The 24,318-nt window shown below is 41.6% G+C and overlaps 1 pseudogene across 1 annotated transcript in view; it reads left to right on the top strand.

The window, feature by feature from the left end:
• Window positions 1–23,166, top strand: part of LOC309342770 (junctional adhesion molecule A pseudogene) — a 51,205-nt pseudogene extending 28,039 nt beyond the window's left edge. The window contains exons 2-3 of the transcript in view: window positions 19,051–19,284; window positions 22,992–23,166. The product of the transcript in view is annotated as a junctional adhesion molecule A pseudogene (transcript). The remainder of the gene's footprint in view (window positions 1–19,050; window positions 19,285–22,991) is intronic.
• Window positions 23,167–24,318: the final 1,152 nt, after the last annotated feature.

Here is a 24,318-nt window from a genome sequence, read left to right as displayed (position 1 = left end):
AATGTGAACAAAGAACACATGAACTGAGAACTAAACAAAAAAATATATACCAGCTTGCCTTGCAGCATAAACACCCGCTTCATGTCGCTGAGTCGACTGTTGCCTTGAAATCTCCCATTTCAAAAAGAGTGCTGTGGCTTCTCACCCCCACCCCCAGGTGCTCCACAGAATACACAGTTGATTTTTGCTAGGCAAAGCCATCCGAAGACATTTAATTAAAATTAACAAACTGTTTGCTTTGCTGCGCAGGGAACATGCTGAAAAGACCTATACTCTTCTTCTGATGTACTGTAATCTATATAGATATAGATATATTGGTGTAACCTGTCCTGGGACTTTGTGATGAAGGGTGGGTATGAAACCAAACCAAACCCAATCCAATCCATCAATCAATAAAGCCCTTTTTATACTGGTGCATTTTTCTGGAGATTTTTCCTTACATTATGGTTTGGTATTTAACAGCTGAACTGGGCTGTGGGAGCAACTTTCCTGCAGCCATGCTTCAAGTATCCTTGAAAACTAGAGTTAAAACTTTGTGGTGGAACAGATGGTGGTGGATATATTCATCCTGCCTTTTCCCTTGGGTAAGGGTCTTGAAGGTGAAAGGCTTTCTGTGGATTTATTGACTAGAAAGCACCATTCAAACCAAACTGATGGTTATAAATGGCCAGGAAGCACTCTCTGCTTAGGATCATTAGCACCATTATAGGCTGGGAAAGACAATAATAAGATTAAAAATAATTGCTTGACACAGTTGGTACCATTTTTATTTAGATCTCATACCCATCTCTAAATGCTTCTGATTCCAAAGAAAAAGGATGGAAACCAATTTCTGCAGCAGGCACCAGTGTCTGAAACCGCATGCTGTGCTTTTTTGCATCCGACACTTTTGTACTGCCAGGGTTTCTTTTTAACAAATTTATGAAGATGTAGAAAAACATATAGATATATGGATATTTCCCAATCCTTTCTTGTAAATTTTTAAACTTTTTTTTTTTGTACATTTGCATGGCAGACAAGTCACATCACATCTACTGGTTTTCTCAAATAAGGATACCTTAAGAATTCTTCTGGCTTCTTGCAATAACTATTCTTCCAGATCCAGAAACTAGAAATGAGGGGTCCTATTCAACTGCATAGTGTTAGTTTTAAAAAAATAACAACTATTTTTTCTGTAAAGAGGACACAGGAAAAAGTTCTGACACATGAAAGAAAAAGTACAGTCACAAAAAATAATAGGTATACCATCATTAAACAGAGCTGTGGCAGCAAGCTCAATGGTCCTCCATTGAAATTGCCTGCCTTGATGAAAGGATGATTGCACACATGATTGTAACAAACTAGTAGAGATGCTACCAAGTTGAGACTCGGAATACGAATTCCTACTGTTCACTTTCAGTAAGAGGGTAAGCATTGCCAGTCTGAGTTTCTTCGCTTGCTTAGATTTTATTTAAAGAATAACTCTCTCCCGCCTCCCTACCACTTTCCTCCCCAATCCACTTATCTTGTTCCTATGAGGTGATACATTAATTAAAAAAACTACAGTTCCATAATGCAGGGGTGAAACTAGGCTTTTTTTCACCTGGATCAAAGACCCAGTTTGGCACACCCATGTGCATTTGCACACATGTACACACAAGCTGGGAGCCTTAATGGTGCCCCTCTGGCAAAAAACCTGGCTAGCCCCACCCCGATAGCCACGGCTCTGCATAATGCAACAGGTAATGCAGTATAAAAGGAGTGTTAGCATCAGGAAAACTAATGCAGTAACCCCGATGTCTTAATGTACCTTTACTGAACTTTCCATTCAGCATCCACCCTCCACCTTTCCACCTTTCACAACAGCTTCATACTGAGCATGAGTGTATATGGGAGCCTGCAAAATCTTTTTTATTAACGTCAACCACACAAAAAATTCCTTTTAAATAAAAACTACAAGCATGGGACACAGGTGACGCTGTGGTCTAAACCACAAAGGTCGACGGTTCGAATCCCAGCGACGGGGTGAGCTCCCGTTGTTCAGTCCGAGTTCCTGCCCACCTAGCAGTTCAAAAGCATGTCAAAATGCAAGTAGATAAATAGGTACTGCTCCGGCAGGAAGGTAAACGGCATTTCCGTGCGCTGCTCTGGCTCGCCAGAAGCGGCTTAGTCATGCTGGCCACATGACCTGGAAGCTGTCTGCGGACAAACACCAGCTCCCTTGGCCAATAAAGCGAGATGAGCACCACAACCCCAGAGTCGTCCGCGACTGGACCTAATGGTCAGGGGTCCCTTTACCTTTACAAGCATGTTACACTGCTGTTAGACAAAAGCACATAACTGGATATTCTCCTTAAACTAGCACAACACACTGTTCCTCAAAAGATTCAGTACACATCTTCTGGAAAAATGCCCTTAGCCCAAACACAACACAAGTTAAAATGACAGAATCTCTCAAATGTTTAACTCATTCAAAATGAGTCATTTCTTACCCTTTCTATCCCAGCTTCAGCCTGAACCATCCTCAAACTCACATACATTGAGTTCCGCCCAACTTACCTCACCTTGGTCATTTATCAGATTTTTGACATGTTTATTCATATTCAGCTGAGATCCTTGCTAGTCCTATGAGGGGGGAAGGTTCTGTAGTTTCCTTATTCCTGCTAGATCAACGCATCTATGACATTGATGGTTTTGCCATCTGTTTTATGCTGATGGCTTGTGTGGTTTGTTTGTTTTTTGCATGATTAATACAGATAAAGTGAATATGAAGGGTTGTCAGCTATAGAAGTTGTCATCATTGCTTGAAGACAAGACAGGCACAAACATTCCCACATCCATTATTTGCAGGAATTTCCCCAAAACATATTCATTTTCTGTTCAAATTAATTGGGGGGAGGGTATGTGGAAAACCACTAGAATCTGTCCAATTATAAGAACAGCTCTGATTTTAAAAAATAATAAACTAATGAATAGTATTTATCACATTTTAAATTACAAGTATCCAGGGTGCATCTAATTTATTCATGATTGATTAAGACAGGAACAGAAAGCATGGCCAATGTTTAGAAATGAGAGTTGTTATCCAGCATCATTTGCAGGACCACAGGTTCCCCATTTCTGCATTAGAAGCTCCATCGCCCAGTTAGGTTGCTGCATCAGACTTTGAATACAGTGGTACCTCGGGTTAAGTACTTAATTCGTTCCAGAGGTCCGTTCTTAACCTGAAACTGTTCTTAACCTGAGGTACCACGTTAGCTAATGGGGCCTCCTGCTGCCGCTGCACCGCCAGAACACGATTTCTGTTCTCATCCTGAAGCAAAGTTCTTAACCCGAGGTACTATTTCTGGGTTAGCGGAGTCTGTAACCTGAAGCGTATGTATCCTGAAGCATATTTAACCCGAGGTACCACTGTATTGATCTATTTATTTATGTCTATCTTATGCACACTCAACTTTCAGAATTGCGGCTGTCTCCTCTGCTGCACATTTGGGTATGTTCCTCGATGGCATGTAGCAGAACATAACGTTTTCTTTTTGGTTGCGGGTGGCTTTGATGGAAGTGCCAAAATATGAGTCCTCATTGTAGGCCACAAATTGCTTTTTCGGGTCACCCAGCCAGCAAGGTGCCCAGAGCTGAGCATTCTGCCTTCTGCTCCTTTTCTTTCAACAGGGTGAGGTCAAAGAACAGCCACATCTGTTGGTTTTGCAATTGAGCGGCAATGACTTTGGCTTGTTGAAGGGGTGTGTTAATTTTACAAGCATTGAATTCCCTAGTCATGATTCAACTTTTTGTCACCCTTCATTTTTGGAATCGGAAAGTTGAAAAATTCAATATGGCCTCTCTACCCTTATGCAGCTTAGAAGTTTAGAAGTTCTTAAGTTCTGTTGTTGTTAACCTATAGTTAATAAAGTTGCCCTAGTCTATCACACAGCTGTGTCTTTCTGATCTCCTAACACAAAGGTCCAGTCTGACCCACTACAGATTTCTCGACACATTTGGGGAGAGTAGATGACTCGGCAATAGCAAAGTACTTACCATAGATGTTCTTATTCAACCTTGTTTTTTTGTGGCCAGAGAAAAGGTGTGATTCAGTGGCAAAGGCAACAGACTATATGTAATCCACTTGGGATAGGCAAGACCAAAAGTCCAAATAAACAAATCCATAACAAGCCATAATCATCCACCTGATGCCCAATTACTTCCCTTAATTAATGAACATATCACATAACTGGTTCTAGCATGCCATGAGGTGAGCCCATACAGGACCACATTTGTGATGTAAAAGTAGAAAGCATCATTAGGTGGACGGATGATCTTTTAACTTTGAGGCACCTGAGGCTTTTGCTCCATGTCTGTGTTTTGGCTGGCAGCCCAGATTTTTGTACAGAGCTCTGTTTTCCTGCCCCACCATCTGTATCACTGACTTTACTTGGCCAGCTGACTGGCTGGCTGCCAGAACTCCATTTCACAGTAAAAACTTTGCTTCCATTTAATGGAGGTGAATCCTGTAATTTTAGCAAGGCCAACTCTGCCCATGCTGAGAAGGGGCCATGATCTTGCACAGCACCCCAAAATGCACTTTTTCAGGGCCGAAATCTCACATGGATCATTTGAGTCGCCCAGGAGTGCAGCTCGGAAAACATGCAGCCCGGTTTTTGGACTAGACATGATGGAGGGTATGCAGAAGCACTACATACTACGACTTTTTGTTGCAGGCCACACTTATTAAATGATAATTACTCATCTAACAAATGTACCAAGAGAACATTTTGTCTTATATCCCACCCAGATGAAGAGAGAGATTCTTTGTTCTCATTTTAGAGGTGTGTGGTACCATACTAAACCTATTTTTCACATTTAGTTTGAAACAAAGGCTTAAGGAAAAAAAGACCCAAAGACACATTTGGGAGAAACTGGCACTTTGGTGTGGTACCACATTTTTTCTGTATCAGCTGTACACAATTTTCCATCTGTGAGCTCCTGAAAATAAGTGTTTTGCTGCCTAAGGTCTCAGCTACACCCAAGTACCATTCTCCTGCCTGAAGCATCTCTTAGAACAGTTGCATATAGCAACCCTGTTTATAATGGCCGCTCTTTTGTTTTTTATTGCTCTCCTGTGACAAGATGGCATTGGTCACATACGTCAGATGTCTAACCATCCAGACAAGTCACCCAGGCTCCCTGGGTAAACAGCAAAATGCTATTTACATACTTCCTGATCTCTCTCACACACTTTATCTCCCTTCATATACAGTACAAGATATATGGCTCCTATCATTCTCCTCATTGGCCCTAGGACTTTCCTCCTTAGCCCTTTTGTACCATTTGCACACTGCTCCATCTCCTCCAATTTCCCATCTTTCCTTGTCACCATCCTTCTCTCCATAGCTTTAACCAAACAACTGCTGGTTCAAATACAGGTTGTCTCTCTAATTAATCTATTTCTGTAAAAAGTGCATCTTCAATTCATCTGAATTCTGGCTTGTTCCCTTGTTGCTATTTATGGTATGGTTGTGGGTTTTTTGGGGGGGGGGGGTGTGTGAAAAATATTCAACTTTTTTTTACGAATAAAAAAGTTTTTTAAAAAAAGCATATAAAGAGATATAAGGCCTGAATACAAACATACATTGATTATAATTAGTATTATTACATCTAGAAGGAAATCCTGAGGAGAAAGAAGAAAGATGAGCTGTCCTGAGGATTTACTCAAGTGAAGTTGTCATGAAAAGCTTGATTTATTAGTATATTGAACAAGTAGGTGTTAATTAGATGCCTTTATGTTGCTCTAGATCTCAGCAGGTTTGCTGAGTGGATGTTATCTCATTTGTGTTAATTACCCCATTCAACTCACCAGAGTAATGGTCTCTGAAATAATTCTCTCAGAAGTGCTCGAGGTGTTGGGTTGAATTATAATTTAAAATGTGATGCACAGAAGAAAATGTGGAAATGCTTCAAAAGAAATTCAGAACGGGCCTGCATCTTCAATAGCTGAGCAAAATTAGGCACAAGCAATACCAGAGTTGCACAGTCCTAAGAAAGCTTCACTATTCTTAATTAAGATTTCACGGAAGGGAGAACTCTGGCAAATACATCTTTTAGCCCTAAAATGCTGCAGGGACATTCATTTGCATCCATTATCATTTTTCTAATATGTTCATCTTAATATGATGTGATAGGGCTGGAGCTGTTCCATCTTTTCCCAAAGATCTTTCTATCAAGGAGTTAAAATCTACTCCTATTCATGTATTACGATGAATGGTGTGTGGAGTGCGGGTTACATGCACTGCTGACCTGTATTCATTATGCTTAATACCTCCTTTAAGCTTTTACATACAGGAATTCTGATCTAAGATTTCCATTCTGCAAAGATTCTCCTACTCACAGATAATTGTATACCTGTAGGATCTGTGCAGATGCTTGACTGAACTGATGAATTTCATATGCAGAGACACTTCACCGATCAACCCCACCTCCATGTGCTCATTGCAGCGTATGAATACATTTTCTGAAATATCCCAGGCTTCCTTTTCTGCATAGTTTGATCTAAAAGACAAATGTATTGCCATAACATAAGAATGGGGAGCCTATAGCCCTCCAGATACTGCTAAACTACAACCCCTTTCATCCCTGACTATTAGCCTGCTAACGGGGGTTGGATTATTATTATTTTTTAAACACTCAGTTGTTGATTTTTATCCAGCTTTATGATGAATTGTTTTCAGATAAGATTTTTTTTGGTGTGCTGATCAGTTTTTATTGGGGGTTACGGAAGCTGAAAAGTGGAGTAACCTTTTTTATATAAGGGGGGGCAATTGCTAAGACTACAATTGCATGTGACTTGGGGCTGATGGCAACCTAAAGTCCAAAAATTTATGGGGGGGGCCAAAGGACCCCACCCCCATATTAATTCACAGGAAGAAGGTGTTAAGAAAAGATCTGATCATCTGTAATGACACCAGATCTGGGTATCTCTGTCATTTCTCTGTTTTGGAGGAAAATAATCACTTCGTTTCCCAAGAGCCCCAGACTAATTAAGGCTACATCTGTTAAAGTTTGCAGCGATGTGGTTTGCTAATTGTGCATGCAAAAAACTCTGTGAGAGTCTCATTACGTTTAACAGGTTGTGTTAACCATTTAGTACACGTTCAGGACTGAGTTGGTATGGTTAGCTCAGCGTGGACAAATAAGCCATATGCTGAATAACAGAGCAGTATCGGTCCCTGCTCCTGCCAACCTAGCAGTTCGAAAGCACATCAAAGTGCAAGTAAATAAATAGGTACCGCTCCGGCAGGAAGGTAAACAGCATTTCCGTGCACTGCTCTGGTTCACCAGAAGCAGCTTAGTCATGCTGTCCACATGACCCGGAAGCTGTACGCCAGCTCCCTCGGCCAGTAAAACAAATGAGTGCCGCAACCCCAGAGTCAGTCACGACTGGACCTAATGGTCAGGGGTCCCTTTACCTTTACCTTTATGCTGACTTTTACTAGGGTTGTTCCTTTAGGGTGGCTCAACAAAGTGTATTTAGAGCAGGCCTATTGAAATTAGTGGCCCTCACTCATGTTCATTAATTTGAGTGGACTTAATCTAGGTATAATCTAGTTGAATACCACCCTTAGTTTTGAACAGTGCTGTCACGTAAGAACCTCATAAGTTTTGAAGACTGCCTCTCCACTCAAGGGAGAGCAAAGATCTCTTAAACAAAAGCCTTAGAATTATAGAATTGTAGAGTTGGAAGGGACTCCAAGCATCACATAGTCTAACTCCCTGCAGTTCAGGGATATTGATTAAAGCATCCATGGCAGAGGGCCACCCACCCTCTGCTTAAAAACCTCTGAAGCAGGTGAGTCCACCACTTCCCAAGGGAGTCTGTTCCAGTGTCAAACAGCTCTTACTGCCAGAATGTTCTTCCTGATGGTTAGTGGGAATTTCTTGTAACTTGTTCCATATTACTTTAAGACACTAGCCTCCATTGTGCCTCAATTTCAACAGCCCTGGGCGAGCGCCTGGAAGCCCCTGCTCAGCAGATCTTGGAGGTGACACACAACCTTCATCACAATATACACAAATGAAAATGACACACACATTTTGCTTTTTCCTTTACTTTTTTATTTGTCAGCCTGCTTGAACTGAGTAATTAAATTCTAGTTGAGTTTTATAATTCTAGCTAGTTGCCACATAACTTCCTGTGCAAATTATTGGGTTCTAAAACATAAAGATGCTACCATGTTTTATCCAAATTCTCATTCTATTCTGACTAAGGTAATAATGATGCACAGCTGTTAAACTTTTTAAAATTACTTTTCTACTAAGACAATTTTTAATTAAGTCATTTAAAGCCAGTAATTTGGCTTCTTTGATGTATGCTGATATCCCCCATTCATTTTTTTAAAAAAGCAACATTGCATATGCTTAAGATCATTGCTGTGATAGAAGCTGAAATATATTCCCAGCAATTAACACTGGTTCATCTTGCTAAATGATGGGCAATCTGAAAGAAAGTTTTAACTGCAATTATAGTTTAATGGCATATTTGCTGAAAACTGTGAGTACTAGCAATAAGATGCGTAAAGAGTTTGTTATATTAATATTTAAAGAATATTGCTCTGCTGACATTGTGTTTGGGAGGCTGGTCAGAAATGATTGGATCTGCAGGCCAAGAAACCAATGGAATCCACATCTGGGAGGAATAAATATTGTTTGCTCTCATAGGATGCTGGTTTTCCAGGGACTTCTTTTTTACTGAATTCGTGTGGAAATTAAGCTTCAGGATTATACATCACAGAACCAAATGTCATAGGACAAATGAAATAGGAAAGAAGTTGTCAACATGGTACCCATTATTGTGCCCACCAGTCAATATTCCCTTAAAATCCACAATGCATAAGGGAGTGCTTGCTGTTCCCATCCAATTCCTGTTTGCAGTGGCTTGGCCTCTCCTACATTGAACATGCACCCTTAGATATGTTCACATTTCATTGGATGGCAGAACTGGATACCCACCCTCCCTTTTGCTTTGAACAGACAAGAGGTACAGGTCAGGGAGTGTAGCAGTAGCTACACGTTGCAGGATTCTAAAAAAAATTAGACCAGAGGCAATTGTATTTTATCCAGCAGAGCTTTACTGCTACTGAAGGCAAATGAGCATAATAGTCACAAATCCTAATACATCCAGGATTAGCACAGTCTATAAGAAATCCAGTTGCAGCAGACTTAACTTAAATTTAACAATAACTTATAATAAGACTAGACCTTAACACCAGAACAGAACACCACACCACAACAAACAGATAGAAAGAGCAAGTGTGAAACTCAGGCTCCTCCTGGCCTGACTATTATAGTCAGCATGACCTTGACAGAAAGGATAACAGAACCAGTTTAAACCAGTTGTACTCAGCTTCCCAGAAGGAATAACCCAAACATTAGAAACCTTCTGCCTGTTTCTTTCACACAGAAATAAACCTTCCAGAACCCTCTTAACTAAGTAGAACAGGAAAGATCTCTACACATCAAATCAATACTTTCTGTACTAAGAAATGCAAACTGGGGGTGGGGGAAGGCTCACACTATCTGAACCTGTTTCTTTTTATGCTCTTTTAGATGTGGCAGCCATTTAGTTTTATGCCACACCCCTTCATAGCTATCAACTTTTCCCTTTTCTTCTGAGGAATCCTATTCAGAATAAGGGAATTTCCCTTTTTAAAAAGGGAAACATTGACAGCTATGCACACCTTATGCCAACCATTTTGTGACTGGCACCCACAGCACTTCCTCAAAATTCCAGATGTGCCTTCTGGAGAAATCTTCTTCATGGGATGACCTGGAGCTCCCACAGTGTTGAGATATCTTTATTCCTCAATAAATGGATAGCTACTTCACAGAAATGTTGCCAAACTGCCGCCCTTGACTCTAAGGGCATGCAGGTGCCTAAAAATACAGACTCCATCAGCTTTCAGCTGCCAGAAACCAAAGCACCACAGGATGAAATTGATATGCATGAGTAGACTGCTCCTCACAAGCATCTTGACTCCACTCTCCTGTTGTAGCAGATGAATCTCAAGGGGCTTCCGGCGCATGATCTAGTCCAGGGGTGGCCAACTCCCAAGAGACTATGATCTACTCACAGAGTTAAAAACTAAACCCCTTTTTGGGGGTTCAGGTCAAAGTTGTTGAGCTTTTTTTATGAAGGAGGAAGGCCCATTTTAGGGGAGTTCGGTGAAAGTTGTTGAGTTTTTTCAGGGAGGAGTTAAAATGTTGAGCTTTTTTTAGGGGAGCCACAGTTGTTCAGCTTCACGATCTACCTGTTGGACATGCCTGATCTAGTCCTTTGGTTTGGATGAGTTTCAGTTGGTAAGCCTAGAGGATGTGGACAAGGTGCTCAGATCAGTCAGGGCAACCACTTGGCTGTACATGTCAACTGTAACTTACTTGTCCAATGACTCCAGAACCCTTTCTGGCTATCTTAACTGTTTGTGACTGGCCAGAACATGCTTTTGTTTCCTCGACCAGCTCTTTCACAAATAAGAAATCATTTTTAGGTCAAACTTGCAGCAAGCTTATTATCAGGCATGTACTTCATTACACCATGCTATAATTCATTTGCAGCATTCCATTCATTTACTTGTCAGATTTCATGAATTCCTTTTCATCTATTTGTTGTTGTTGTTGTTTGAATTGATATACAGCCCTACACCTGCAGATATCAGGGTGGTTTGAGCAGAATCTGACTTTTTAATATTAAAAAACACAAACCATTACTGAGCAACATGCACTAAACAGCATTCATAATAGCATTGGATGAGATATATGTTGCTGTTAACAGGAAATTGACATTTTACAAATGAAAATAATGATCAGAGCTTTATAATGGGTACATTAATTACAATGGGCTTTTATTTGTTCTGAGTAAATTGGAACATGAATAGTTGAGAGTAAACTTGCCATTTGAAAAAAAATAAAAGCTTTCCTTAGAGCTACAGAGTACTGTATTTAATTTAAAGGTTGTTGATTACACATTGGGAATCTAGGAAGCTGACTTATAGGCAGTCAGACCTTTGGTCTATCTAGTTCAGTACTTTCCACTCTGAATGGTAGCAACCGCCCAGGGTTTGAGACAGAATTCTGAATCCTACCTGGAGATGATGGGTTTCTTATCTTTAAATTAGACTTGGATTGGACTACTCTCCAATACAGAACACCTTCTGACAGAGCACTGTTCTCTGACACTCCATCAACAGATGATTGTCCTCTGTTAAGCAGGAGACATGACTACCCTACACTGACACACCCCCTCCATCCCCCATTGGCATATCAATGAATTCTCCCTGCTGTGAGTTCTCAGTATCCAGTCATCTTGACGCAACTTGAGGAGATTGCCTCACTTTGCCTAATGGTAGCGCCAGCCCTATCAGTCTGCTTTCTGTCCTGTAGAGAATCACTGAAGCCATTACAATTTAAACTTCATTCTTCTAATCCTAATATACAGTTCTTCTTTCATGCTTCTCCTAAACCCCAAAATAAGTCTCTGCCTTTTCATTTAATTACAGGAGATGCATCCACATGACCAAACGCTTCACAGCTAATGCAAAGTTCACACTCCTGCTGCAGCCATAGTGAGCAGTTGGACGAAATGCATTATGATACAAAGAGTGGGCAGCTTTGTAAATAACCCTACAACTCACTGTTTTCTTGGCAGAATATGTTTTCTTGGCAGAATATGAATTTGAGGTGTAAATTGCTTCACCCAAGACCTCTGTTAATCCCTCCTCCCCTCACAGGGTGCTAATTGGTTTGTTGGGGGGGGGATATTTCACACTTCATTGCAAATGTAGCAAGGAGAATAAATGCTGGAGGTTGAGTGAAAGGATTAAAGGAAGGAAGGAGTAATTTGTTACAAAATGGGGCTATAGCTGTCCTTTGCATTGGTATAGTTTGCATTAATTGAAAACTGGTTCTGCTGGCATTAAATTCAGTGTAATTAAATTTGAAACTAATTTGCCTGAACTGTTCGTTTGGTGTTTTATGTGACTCATTAACCACGTTATTTCCTTGTAAACTATTATTGTTATTCTTCAGTAATACGTTCTTTGGATCGTTCTTTTTTCTTATTTAACTAGTACTTCTGGACTATTAAGCTAAGTATCCCAGAGCTGCTACACTTTCCACAGCAACTGTGTTTTCTGCAGCTCACAACAGTATTATACAGGTGTTTGGTGCCATGTGCGAAGAAGTTGTGTCTCTCCAGATGCCTGGGAACACTCAGGATGACCATGTGCTGGGACCTTATAATTGGCCACAGGTCTCTGCTACATAGCTTCTGCACATTTGGAGAGGCAATTCTCCCTTTCACACAAAAAGTCCTGGTGGAATGCTGGCATAGCCACAGAAACTGGATTGTTTCTTAAGTCAGCTCTCCCTTTTTGGAGGGCTGCTTTGCAAGTGGAAATCTGGAGCCTGCAGCAACCTGGTAGTGGGCAGAGGAACACTGCCCACGTCAGCAGCATCCCCGGCCGCATCATGCTCCCAACCAGCCAATTGGGTTTGGGGACGTGGCAGTGTTGGTTTAAATTATGGCGCCGTCAGGGAGGCAGCCTCCTTTTGCTTCGGGAAGGGGAGGTTGTTGCCTCCACCAGCCCCCTCCACGGTAAGGGTATCCCGTTAAAGGGATCCGGGGGTGTGGTTCCTGTCCGAAGCCCAAGCGTGGGCTAGGGCCATGCCATGACCCCAAAGATGACCCTGGAGGCGGGCTCAATTGATGTACATCATAGGGCTCCCCGCTGCCTGTGGTTGACCCTTAAAGAGACTTCCTGCAGTCAGGCAGGAGTCAGGTTATAGGCTGGCTTCACCCAATTGCCTAAGCCAAGCCTCTCACATCTGTAACCAATAAAAGTTGTGGCTTTTTTTATCCCATTAACCCAAGATACTTGTGTTTGTGTATTTATTTTGGAGGGATCCGGGGCCCTCGCTATGCTAGGTATGAAACCAAACCAGACCATTGTTCTACTGTACTGCATCATTCTTAAAACAGATATTTGCATAGGCTTATTTTCTTGCACATATGATACCAGACCAATGTAAAGTTGCCATGGAGCATAGATTGGTTTGGTGCTCCACAAAACAACACTGTCCTCATGGCTGGGTGTAGCCAGTCAGTCATAAAAACTGGACTAAATGCCTCTACTCAAGAACCAGTTAGTCATCTTTTCCCCCATTGATCAACTACTGATTATGCAACACATTTTAACGTTGAGCCCGCATTGGTGGATACTTTTATAGAAAATGGGTAGCAGTGCTATTTTTCTAGAAAAAGAGGTATTGGAACTCATCACAAACTCCCTTGCTTTCTTTTAATGGCAGCGGCGCCCACCTGAGAGGTGCTTGAACTGAGTTCCGACAAGTTCCCACTGAAAAAAAACCTGGAGTCAACAAAACCCTGGTTCATTTCAACATAACCAACTGCCTGGAATGAAGCTGTTGAGAGCTGCTGTAATCTACTGGGCAAAACATTAATGCTGGACTAAGGGAGGGCAGGGGTCGTATGTGTCAGGAGTTTATTACCAGCTTCTCCATTTGTTAATGGCTATTTATCTCACAGGACATTCTGAGGACAAATGGGATATAAACATTATTTACACACGCACAATATGTAATGAGAAATGTACAGAGTTGAGAGACACCGACTACTATGCAATATGGCAAGGGGACTGCGAAAATGTGTGAAAGGCCCTGGTTGTGTAATGTAACAAGAAGATCACAAAGAAGCTATGATTTTCTGAAAGGGTTGCCACATCCTTGGACACCATGTTGCATTAAGATGTGGGAGTGAGCAGATTTTCATCAACAGCTCCTCTTTTTTATGTTGCGTGAAGTATGCATTTGCTGGCACTTCTGGAGTTATTCATTACTCTCCTCCTGTTTTCGCTATTATTCTTTACCTGGTCCAGCTTGAAAGAACAGTGTAATACACTCTCCAGTGAGCCTAATCTTCTACGGTGTTTGTAATCTACTGCCCACTTACTTCAGCACAGTCCCATTGGCTGCAATAGGATTAGGAAAACAGTATGCAGAATGGTTCATGCATAGGTTATCAGTAGGACAGTTTTAGTCTTTAAATCCCATATAAAGGAGAAATGAAACCCAGTTAAACAGTGCCAATAAACAGCAGCCTTCCAATGAAATTAAAATATAGAAAAATGCTTGTGGTGACACAATTACTTTTTTGCTTTGTTTTGTAAAACTAGCCATAGGGCAAGGATTTGAGGTGTATATTGAGGCACAGGTAATAATAATAGCTTGTGTAAGTAGGGAGCCTTCAGTGCTCTCTGTGAATGGGCAATTAGTTCTCCATTTGACTGAATTATTGTTCACAAAGGCATCTTAATGGATTGGATCTTACAGCGTAATTGTTAAGTATTTGAAATAATTTGCATGAATGATCAAATCTTTTTCTCCAGGTATTAGATGGTTATATAGCTGGGCCACATTTAGTTTAATATACATATTAAATTTTCTGGGAAGATATGCGAAAAGTAGATATTCTTGATCTTTGCTTAGAATACCAAATCTTACACACACACACACACACACACACACACATACACACACACACAATAAATAAAACTCTAAGGCTCATAAGAATGAGACGGTCATTCAATGACTATTTTCCACCCTCTCAGAGTGCTACAAAGGTATTGGAGCTGGGATGCTGAAGAGGAAGCAAAGCTATCAGTATTATTAAGATAATAATCAGTCAAGCAATTTCTGCCAAAGGAGAAAAGAGGAAACTTCACAGGAAGTTTACGTTCTTGTGAACTGTCACTTTGTTTAAATAACTCAAAAAATGCTTTAACTTTTTGATTGATCTTGCATGAGAGACATTAAAAGGAATAGAAATTATGCATCACTAAAGAAGAATTAGTACAACACACACACACACACGGTAAAAGACGACACAGATCTGTATAAAATCTTCACATGCTTATTTATATGGATAGATGCAAATTTAGAAAAAAATTAATAGGAATACACTCCCTATAGTGGGGAAGATTATGACCAGGTATCTGCCTGTTCCATCTGCTGTCACTAAGGTGCTAACACATCCTGAGTTGCCTGAGTGTGTATACAACACGTTGCTGATGGACAATTTCTAGGCCCCACCTTCTCTCATGTTATTGTTCCTTTTCTTTTTTTAAAAACATACTTCTTTATTTTAAAAGTAAGACTTAAGGTAAAGTTAGGTCCAGTCGTGGCCGACTCTGGGGTTGCGTCGCTCATCTCGCTTTATTGGCCGAGGGAGCCGGCGTACAGCTTCCGGGTCATGTGGCCAGCATGACTAAGCCGCTTTTGGCAAACCAGAGCAGCGCACGGAAATGCCGTTTACCTTCCCGCTAGAGCGGTACCTATTTATCTACTTGCGTTTTGATGTGCTTTCGAACTGCTAGGTTGGCAAGAGCAGGGACCGAGCAAGCAGCCCTCAAATACAGAAGACTCAGGGGTGTGTCTCCTGACTGTGTTGTAAGTTGTGGGTTGTTTTCTACCAAGTAGGGCACAGGGCCCATTCCAACATGGGTTCACACTGAATTATGTATACTTCATCTTGAGTTGGCTTCCCAGATGCCTCTGTTCTTTCTATATACCACAAATTCCTATTTAAAAAGAAGAGGAGACTCAGGGGAGGTCTTAAGAGCATAATATCCTTGAACATTATCTTCCTTACAGAGGAAAAATGGGGAAAGTACAGCTCTAAAGTTAAGGGTATGTGAACCAAAAGCTGTGAACATTTTATTGTAGAATCAATTGAGACTAGATACTTCTTTATTTAGTCCACACAGACTCTTGCTCTACTGCCTACCTTTTGCCCATGAAAAGAACTTCTTGAGAAACTGGTTTCATTCCAAAAACAAAATGTCGTTGCAGATAAATTCTGCATTATCCCACACTGTGTCCATTTGAAACAAGACATAGGTGGTTTCAATATTGGAGGGAGCCATGTATCCACACCTGACCAATGGCATTGTGGGTGAACATATACTAAGATTGCAATCACCACTTTCTTCTTCATTTCCCCGGTGTAGGTGCAGGGAGGGAAAAGGTGTAGATAAGCTAATCAAAGGGGAGGGTTTTAAAAACATGTATCAAGCAACCACACCCATTCTTGTGACTGGCAGGATCTACAACCAATCTAGATTGAAAGCAGAATGTTGAGTACGAGCATGAACAATTCTGTATTGGGATTTTTTTTAAAAAAAATTGCTGCGAATGAGTTAGTTGTATAGTCAACCCAAATCTAGCCTCTCTCAGAAGTATCTGAAATTCAAGCTCACCAAGGGAAAGACAGGAAGAAAAATAAAATGAGAGATGGAAGTGCCATGCTGTTTCTCAGCCTTGTTTTCATGCACATATCTTCCTGGCTATATATCAGGCCTCAAGCCTTTAAAAATGCAACAGAGCCATTATAAGCATTGTTATGCTGATACAGTCGTTCTGTTGTGCTCTGAAATGCATAATAATATATCTTTACAGAGAGAAACTTTTCATAGGATAATTGTAGTTAATGTTCATGCAGTACCATATGAAGAAAAGAAGGTGAAGAGGCCAATAATCTGAAATTATTATGCTGCCGGAGGGAGGATTGCGGTATGAATGTTGATTACATTTTAACTCCCATCTGATAGAATATTTGGATTTTTTTTCTCCCCCAGGCCCGAAAGGTCAGCATTGAAAGCGTTGTACTTACATTTTGTTTACAACAGCCAATTTATATTTCCAGATTGGCAATCTTTGCACAGGCTGTTTACATGTTGTCTTATATTGCTGTTTTCACTAATTATGTACCCGATTTTCTGGAGTTTGTAAATCAAACCATAAATTTTGAAACTTGACCAAACTGAAAATCAATCAGACATCTGAGAGCTAGTGCAGCGAAGTGGCAAGAAGTAAAGTGCGGTTCAAAAACAACCCCAAACAAATACCCTAATTAAAACCTCAGCATGTAATGCTAGTAAAAGCCAATGTCTTGCCATGTTAGCCCCACATTTTCAATTCTGGGGGACAGCACAGGATTGGTACAATGGACAATGAAATAATGCATGTGAATATCTGAACACACTGAATTGTTTCATAAATTAATATAAATTATTATGATTAGAAAAGGTTTCATTTATGGATAAGACAGGAGTGGGGTATAGTGGAGCCATTTTGAACAAATGAATCAGTCTTATACCATCAGACCACTGACCTGTGTAGCTCAGTATATTGTCTACCCCGACTGGCAGCTGTTCCTCATGACCTCCACCAGGGGCTGTTACTAACTCTTCTTGCAGATACCAGGGATTAAATCCAGAACCTGTTGCATGGAAAGCATGTGCTTTACCACTGAGCTATGTTCAGTAGTGGGGTGGAAACATTTAACCCGTCTCCCAGTAGCTGTGTCACTGCTGGTGGGGTTAAGGCAGCGGCAAGTTCAGTGCAGTACAAATATACCCCACAAACCAAATTGGCATGTGTGCTGGTGCATTTACACTGCACCACCCATAGTCACTTGATTTTAGGGAAAAACAAAGAAGCTGTGTTGCTACCCCTATTAATGGGGAGCCCTGCCTCTGAGAAACTCTTGGAAAATTGCTCCTTTTCCTAGACCACAACTCTACAGAAAACAAAGGGATGCAAGTGGCACTGTGGTCTAAACCACTGAGCCTCTTGGGCTTGCTGATCAGAAGGTTAGCGGTTCAAATCCCCACGACGGGGTGAGCTCCCATTACTCTGTCCCAGCTCCTGCCAACCTAGCAGTTCAAAGGTACACCAGTGCAAATAGATAAATAGGTACCGCTGCAGTGGGAAGGTAAATGGCGTTTCCATGCCCTCTGGTTTCCATCACGGTGTTCCGTTGCGCCAGAAGCAGTTTAGTCATGCTGGCCACATGACCCAGAAAGCTGTCTATGGACAAACGCCAGTTCCCTTGCCCTGAAAGCGAGATGAACACCACAACCCCATAGCCGCCTTTGACTGGACTTAACTGTCCAGGGGTCCTTTACCTTTACCTTCTGCAGAAAAAACACACATAGCCACACATCACAAAAATACTAGGTAAAAGTCATGTCTAGTTCACCCTAAATCTAATGCATTTTTAAAAAATGGGTAATCATTCATTACAATGGATAGTCCCATGAATTGGCAGCTTCTGTGTCATTGTTCCCCACAAAGCTATAGCCATGACTGTGCTGCCTCTCAGCACCCTTCCTGCCCTCCTGGAAAGCAATCTGAATTGTGCAATTCAGAGTGAACTGATACAGTTTTCTAAGAGTAATGTAATATACATCCCTTGGCTTTGACTGATTGTTTGGGTGAACCTGATTTAAAGGTAGAAGAACATCCTGTCTCTGGCTTTAGAACTTGGTTTTTAAGAAAAGACTCCCAATTCTCCCTTAACGCAGAAGCAGACGATGTCTCTGCTATACAAAAGCTTAACAGGAAAACATTACTGGGTCGAAAAGGCTCAGCACATATCTATAGCTGAAATGGTATTATATGAGATCCAGGATGGGTCAGCATCACACTCATGTGGGTCAGCATCACACTCCATGATGTATTCCACACATATCACAATGAAAAATTACAAAGTTGAGAGTGAGAATCGTGTCGGTTCCAGTAACAAAATCTTTCCAAGCAACCACAATATGAATTCCATAAATCCTTTAAGGATACACACACACACACACACACACACACACACACACAGTTTTACCATGATAAACTTTTTTATCTGCGCAGTTTTGTTAGAAAACCAGGAGTTCAGATAAAAAGGGGTTAAAGGAACATTTTAATAGAATTGCAATCTATCCGCAGGAATGTTCAAATTTCCTGCTCATTTTCATTCTGAGGAGAAATGGGGAACCTCCTTCTGCCAGCAGGCCAGATGCAACTGGGTGACATCTATCAGTCACCCAATACTATATGACGTCAGTGGCTCTGACCCCTGAGCAAAGTAGTGTGGCTTTCATTCAGTGCCAAACTTAAAAAGAGCACAATGCAAGTCGCACTCGGAGCACTCTTGACATTTCTGTCAAATCGCAGCCATGATATCGATCCACTTGGAAGCTCCAAGTTACCAAGTGGATCTGACCCTGGCAGCATGGCTTGCCTTGGGCAACAAATTGAAGTTGCACCAGATGCAAGCCATGCTGATTATCAGAGCTCCCAATATGACCCTGATAACAACCCAAATTTAAATTTGAATGGCAGGAGTGCACTGGCTTCTAATTGTTCCATTGCTGCCATAGCTTTATCTAACATGTCTTGTGAATTCAGGTGAGTATCACTAGGGTAAGTTAGCTCGTGGGCCAAATTAGGACTGCTGGCAAGTCCTAATTGTTCTAGAGAACCCCCATTATCAAATAAAGGTTATTTAGAATAGTCCAAAGAAATACACCTCCCACTCATCCAGTTTCCAAGGCTGGTTATCCTCTGCATGAGACCGACTCATGCATGTATTGAACCCAAGCTCCCCTCTGCCTTGGTAGCAGCTGAATGATCCTAAGACATTTCATTGCCTAGTAAGCTACCACCAAAAACAGAGCAGAACTGGCATAGACTATGTGGCATCACTGGACTGCAAGGATGCAAGTTTTAAGATTACACTGTTAACTCTCCTAGGGGTGATGCTAGGAATGATACCCCCAACTGGAATTGTAGAAAATGGATTATGGACCAGCTCCCTTCATTGCAGGCCTTTTCCACCTGGTCTAGGAGGGTGCCCGATTCCAGCTAACAGGGCTAACAGGTTGTATGAGGGGTTTGGGGAGGGTTGTTGGTATTGTTTATGTTGTTTTTTAATCTTTATTTTAGATCTTGTGATGTACGTGTAAATTGTTTAGTTTGGTTGTGTATTTTCTAATGTTTTATTTATGTTGTTGTTGTTTAGTCGTTCAGTCGTGTCCGACTCTTCGTGACCCCATGGACCAGAGCACGGCAGGCACTCCTGTCTTCCACTGCCTCCCGCAGTTTGGTCAGACTCATGTTTGTAGCTTCAAGAACACTGTCCAACCATCTCGTCCTCTGTCGTCCCCTTCTCCTTGTGCCCTCAATCTTTCCCAACATCAGGGTCTTTTCCAGGAAGTCTTCTCTTCTCATGAGGTGGCCAAAGTATTGGAGCCTCAGCTTCACGATCTGTCCTTCCAGTGAACACTCAGGGCTAATTTCCTTAAAAATGGATGCGTTTGATCTTCTTGCAGTCCATGGGACTCTCAAGAGTCTCCTCCAGCACCATAATTCAAAAGCATCAATTCTTCGGCGATCAGCCTTCTTTATGGTCCAGCTCTCCCTTCCATACATCACTACTGGGAAAACCATGGCTTTAACTATACGGACCTTTGTTGGTAAGGTGATGTCTCTGCTTTTTAAGATGCTGTCTAGGTTTGCCATCGCCTTTCTCCCAAGGAGCAGGCATCTTTTAATTTCGTGACTGCTGTCACCATCTGCGGTGATCATGGAGCCCCAAAAAGTAAAATCTCTCACTGCCTCCATTTCTTCCCCTTCTATTTGCCAGGAGGTGATGGGACCAGTGGCCATGATCTTTGTTTTTTTATGTTGAGCTTCAGACCATATTTTGTGCTCTCCTCTTTCACCCTCATTAAAAGGTTCTTTAATTCCTCCTCACTTTCTGCCATCAAGGTTGTGTCATCTGCATATCTGAGGTTGTTGATATTTCTTCCGGCGATCTTAATTCCAGCTTGGGATTCATCCAGCCCAGCCTTTCGCATGATGAATTCTGCATATAAGTTAAACAAGCAGGATTTTATTTATAGTTTATGATTACTTTTGATATTTATTTTTTCATGTTATAAGCCACCTTGAGCATGATTTGAACTGTGTGTATTCAAATTTTGCTTTTGATAAAGCACTGTCTGCTATTCCCAGAAGCTTTTGGTTTGGTGAATCTCTGCAATCCCTGATCTATACTTGCCATTGGGTCAGTGGTGATCAGCAGCTGAAAAAGACTAAAAATATATTTCCTATGATACAGCTCATTCATCCCACATAGGCTACAAGCTGTTTCTATTTTCCATTCTGCCTTTATCCCTCCAAGCAATGCCTCAGGCCAAACTTTTCAGGTAAGTGACATACTGAGAAAGTGCTATGGGTGTCTGTCAGAAAATTGTTGCCATGGGGGTTCCTCATAAATAAAAATGGTGCTACACTGAAAAGAGCAGAAAGAGGCAAGCATGCCCACCAGTGTTTAGTCACACCAGTGTTTAGTCACAGAGAGAAATCCTTCACATTTTCTCTCTGTTCACAAGAGAAGAGAGATTGAGTTTCCAATCCTGGCATCCAGTGAAATGTAAGCATGTTTAAGTAGTTACCGGTATGTTTGGTGGAGGAGACGCCACATCAGTAGAAACATAAAACTCAGCAGCAGGAACTGTCTCTCATGAATTGTGGATTTTTGAGGGGATATTTACTGAGACATTTTTGTGGATGCATCTGACCAGCACACTGGGGCTCATGGGAACTATGTTGACAACCCAATCTCATGTATATATCATGGTCTGGTCCAATGCTAGATATCATGAAGGAAGAAGCAAGGGTGGCTGAAGGTCTCTAGATCACGGATAGCTCCCAGTGAGCAGCTTGCTTCAACAAGGGTTGAGAGCAAGCTGAGGCCATGTAAGCTCCTGACTTCAGACGAGTTGCTTCAGGCTTGCCGCTTTGTAGAGAACTTCAGAGCTTTAAAGGTTAAACCACCTGGCCTGAAGATGGGAACTGCTCCTCTGTCCCATACATAGTCTCCCTCCTAGTGTGCTCCCTGCACTACTGGACTGGTGATGTGAAGTGGGAGGCAGCTGGTTCTTCAGGCTCACTGGAAAGGGCCTGTGAGGGTCTAGGCTCTGGTCCCATAGGTCACAGTGGCCTGAGAGGTTCCTCTGGGGGCTCCTATGCAACAAGCTCAGGTGCTATGGTCTCTCTATCTTCAGCAGTCAACTCTAAGCCCTAAACCTGGCCTGGCTCCCCATCTGGAGATGATGGGATGATCAAATCACTGCTAGATTCAGGAATCATGACTGACCACAGCTTCATTTTTGCATTCAACAGCTGAAGGAAGACTTGAATTGTTATGTACTGAAGTTCTCACCCTGGGCCAGCAGGGGGATACTGTAGATAGTTATGCAAATGAAGGATCGAAAGTGATGTTCAGTGATTGGATAATTTGTATGCAAATGAAGGATCGAAAGTGACATTCAGGGATTGGATAGTTTTAGAAAGTTGCAACAGTTACATTGTTCTGGAGCTCTATATAAGCAGGCTGACTGAGCTCTTCAGTTCAGTTCTATTCTGGCCTCTGAATAAACAAGAGCTGTTGAAGAATCACTGTGTCGTCTGATATGTTCGCCCACAACTTAACATGAATCACATTCTTCCCTGGGTTATCAGTGGCTCACTTTTCTTTTCCCACTGTATGTATTTTATGGGCATATCTGCTCCTTTCTACTGAAGTGTTATTTTTTTTTAAAGGAAACACCCCCCCCCCCAAATCTGCAATTATGTTCCAAAGCAGAACGATGAAAGATGAGAGGGCTAACATTCCTCTGTATACCAGATCCTACCAACACCATTTTTTGCTACACAGGATCCAAATGTGCTTAGTTCTTTCAAGGCCTTTGCTTGCAGGAAGTAGATTGCATAGATCAATGATGCAATTTTCTTCTATGTTTTATCACCTGCCCAGAGCAAATTAAGGTGTCAAAGCTAAACCTAGATTGTATGCTATGTAGTGTGGCAGAACATCTGTCTCACTTGCTGAGAACATGAACAGAGGTCTATCAGGAGAGGGAATAAATCAGCCACAAGAGAAAGAAAAGTATCTGTATACTTGAGTTTTACTTTCAGCTACACAGCAGTGGATTTTATTTCCTCCATGTTATCAAAAAGTTCCATTCGGCTGCCAAATTGATGTTCCTCATTTTTTACTTTTATTTCTAAGCCGTGCTTTGACCTGTGGGCATTGTTTCCACTTGCAGCTCTCCGTCAGACTCAGAAATCATCACCGGCAAGGAAAGGTCAATTGGCAGCAATTATGACAGCGGTTTTTGTTACATCCCTCAAAGAGCAATTGGGCCAAGACGGATTGCCGACATGGTTGTCACAAGGACTAAACTGTTCATGACTGACAGCCACATGAACACAAAGTATTAACTCCCTCAAGCTCTTACTTCCCTCGTTACTCATTGAATTAGTGCCAACGACCCACAACTGTTGGAGCATGTCTGATATAATGAGATCTCCAACAGGCAGATTTTGTGGAAATTAAATTGTGGGCATCAAAATCTCCATCTTCTGTTCAGGCTCAGCACATACCCTACAATGTTTTTTAATTTGGTGTTTTAAGCATTCTGTTTTGGATATAATCTGACTCAAATTATATAACAACATCGGGGGAGGGCACCATGTTGGCTACCCCTATTTTTCATTGCTATTCCTTCCCATGGGATTCCAGGTACATATTTACTACAGTGGTCCCTTGGGTTATGTTACCTTTGGGTAACGTAACTTTCAGGTTGCAAAAGCAGCGAACCTGGAAGTGTATACTAGTGGCACCTCTAGATGTGGATTTTTCAGGGTACGTACGGACCCCCGGAAAGAATTAAGTTCATATCCAGAGGGTCCACTGTATTCCCATTGAACCATTTCAGGTGAAACCTTTGTATCTAACACATATAAACATGGTGAAAAACACACATATGAGTTCATCACACATGGTGCTGTATATGCATTTTTGCCCACAAGGAAGTTATTTTCACAAGGCAAAACTGTCCTCTGTGAAGCATCCTCCTCCTCCTGTTGGGCTATAGCCAGCCGGCGTGTGCTCGCCCCTCCTCGCTCAAGCTGACTCTGCCGTCGCCCTTCCTGTCCTCTCAGCGCCTCCGCCACCTTGAGTCCCTCGTCCAGGGATTGGGAGGGGAGAGTGAGGGGAGCAGTCAAAACAGAGTACCCCTAAACATTTTTTAGGGGGGAAAAGCACTGGCAATAACTATTTACATTTTTCTCTCTCTCTTAATACCGAAATGATCTCTAAAAAAAAAACTTTCATAACCTATTTAATTCAGGAAGATTTTTCTAAATAATAAAAAAAGTTTCACTGAAATGCAATTTGCCAGTGGTTACTTGTTCCTTACTTGGTTACTCGTTGGTGCCATCCATTATCAATGTGCAGAGAGTTCCACGCAGAGAAACCTGGACCAAAGATTGTAAATCACCTTGTCTGTGAGGAAAGAAGAGTTTGTGCAGCTTGCAACACCGGCAGTTCCAATCCCATTATATTTTTCCTACAATGAATCTGATATATAG

This window comes from Podarcis erhardii (genome assembly GCF_964252035.2).
Source record: "Podarcis erhardii genome assembly, chromosome: 5".
Classification (NCBI taxonomy): domain Eukaryota; kingdom Metazoa; phylum Chordata; class Lepidosauria; order Squamata; family Lacertidae; genus Podarcis; species Podarcis erhardii.
Note: the sequence above shows the minus strand (reverse complement) of the source record. Positions and strands in the feature narration are given on the sequence as shown.